Raw genomic sequence first — 2,598 nt, 5'->3', positions numbered from 1 at the left:
GATCACCCTTCTGTTGGGTGGTTCTGTTTGTAATGTGTCCCAACAAAACGAATCAAACTGATCAGGACTCACTCAAACCGATCAGCATTCAAACACTTTCCAATACTGAGAAAGTATGTATATGACATTTTGAGTGAAAAGAAATTCACGGAGTTTTCATAACATTTTAGTATTGATGGAATTCATTGGTAACTGTGTAGAGTGGAGTACAATTAAGACCTGGCAAGTAACTTCAAATAGGCTGAGTGCACAATGCAAGGAAAATTTACAATTACAAACAGCCTGAAATATACACCACTCAGTCTACTGAGTTCTCACTACCTATATCCTTACGAAAACGTGTAACCAAATTCATTAGTGAATTTGTATTGGGCTTTCACCACCACTTGCTGTGTCCTCTTGATAAATGTGATTGTGGAAGGCGTTTCAGAAATTTTGAAAACTTTTGAAGTTCCTTTTCTTGTTCCTTTACTGTTGTTGATTAGGAATTCTCAGACTGAGTCGCTGCCGAGCTCGGATAACTTCGCAAAATCTCGAATCAGTCTTTATACTCTAATCACCCTGAAACGATTATAAAATGTTTGTAACTATTCTTAATAAACACGAACACAGCATCAGGGGCGGGCATCTCGTTTATTGATACAGCGAGTGTTTACATCATCACCATAAAGGAATTACAGTAGTGAATAAACCATAAAGCAAAGTTGAAAGAGATGCCTTCGAGTGGCTCTTGCATAACTTACAAAATCTTAAATAGCCTAATAGCCCCTAGGGACTCATCACACCTGCAAGCACGCCTAATTAAAGTACTTCTACAGTTAACACGAATTATACATGACAGACATATTCCAATGTCATTAGCGAAACGTTACAAAATATATTTATGCTCTAATCACCCTGAAACGATTATACAATATTTTGTAACTATTCTTAATAAACACGAACACAGTATCAGGGGCGGGCATCTCGTTTATTGATGCCCGCTTTCGAAGATAAAGAAAGAGAACAAAGAAAACTAAGTATGCAAACTTCTCGACACTGAGAGTAAAGATTCTAAATTGCCCTTAATATAGCCGTCCTTGGCTCGATCAGTCTTCCATCTGCCGTGACGTTTGAAGAGTCGATCACTGACGCCTGCGTTAGCGGCTGCAGAAGCACCTCCTGCTCTTAGACTGTGTAAACCAAACAAGTGTTTAGGATACCCTAATTCCGCAAACGCTTGTAAAACTATTTCCCTAGTTCTGGTATAACTCATACCCGTGGAACGCAAACTATAAGAAGAAGTAACTTTATGAAAATGTTAGGCGCGAAAAAACGGTAAAGACGAAGACAAGTCTAAATTAGCGACACCGACGTATCTGTTAAGCATGTGAAAAGGGCAAGAAACAGAGTCTGATTTTGCTAACAAAACATGGGCGCCATCCCTATGAACATCGGTTTTGCTCTTAAAGTGCACCTAAACGTTATTTGAAGCATTTGGGCGAAGAAATTTCTGAATTTGGTTGAATCCTCGACTTTCTATGCCCTTCAAAGTGGCGCTTGATGTGTTTCACGACCGCGTTTTAGGGAGCCTGGGGCGGCGGTACCTGATGACGTCTACCCAGGAACCAAACACAATGGTGCCTCAGTCAGCTCTCTGTATTTGCTCGAGAAAATGGAAACAAAACTAATCGTTCCAATATATTTTGGGACTAAGACATCCAAGTTTTGTTTCAGAATCATTTGTTTTTCGTCACTGGAGTCAGAGTTAGGTTTCGATTCGGAAGACACCGAAATAAACTTCGATCGAGCACGTTCGGCAACTGTGAACTCACTGCTTAGAACTTTGAGAACAATTTGCAATATTTCAAGCGACGACGGGGAAGACTTCTTTGCGGACGAGCTGCCCCGTATATTAAGAATGGAAAGCTAGATACGAAGGAGCAGTCAAACGAAAAGCAGGGAAGAAAACTCAAGGACTGCTTTGGATGGTAATTTCGTCACCTAAACACAAGACTCCCACGCGTGTTTATAACCTGTTTACATTTGTCCGTAGCGAGGATGTATTTTGTTAAGGTATGGTGGTTCTATTAAATCCAGTTTGTGTTTTACTTTCTGGAATGCTTCATGTTTATAAGAGCGACGTAAGTGTTGCAGTCTTCGAGACTTGATGATCTCCAAAACACTGACTTCGATCGATTGAAAATCGTAGAATTGTCTGGACCTGTATTTTTGAAGCTACGGGAAGCAAGGCGGAAGGAAACATTTCATACAATTACCGATTTCACATTGCCACACGTTTTAAGTCGTAACTCCAAATAACCAGTGTTAATCTTTTTCAAAGTTTGCGGTGAAATTCGTCGGATAAGCGAAAAGGATGTGTTCCCTAAGCGGTCCGCGGGTAATGTTACACGGTCATATTTTCGACACTAATGTATAGAATGATTGTCGCACTACTGATTTCCAAACCTTCGAAAAACTCTGTGAGTAGAACAATTTTGTTATCATGTAATTCTAAAGGATTAATATTCCGGCAGGTTTCTTTCACAGGTCACAGGTCACAGGTCACCAAAAAATATGCCTAAACGTCATGAAACAGATGCATACAAGTGCGTCCTA

General features: G+C 40.1%; 1 pseudogene; it reads right to left on the bottom strand.

Annotated features, from left to right (window-relative positions):
- Positions 1-329: 329 nt before the first annotated feature.
- Positions 330-2,598, bottom strand: part of LOC149109954 (uncharacterized) — a 14,766-nt pseudogene continuing 12,497 nt past the window's right edge.

This window comes from Orbicella faveolata, unplaced genomic scaffold, assembly GCF_042242905.1.
Source record: "Orbicella faveolata isolate gen_17 unplaced genomic scaffold, um_ofav_v1 contig_24, whole genome shotgun sequence".
In the NCBI taxonomy this organism is placed as follows: Eukaryota; Metazoa; Cnidaria; class Anthozoa; order Scleractinia; family Merulinidae; genus Orbicella; species Orbicella faveolata.
The sequence above is the reverse complement of the archived record's forward strand: the minus strand, read 5'-3'. Positions and strand labels throughout refer to the sequence as shown.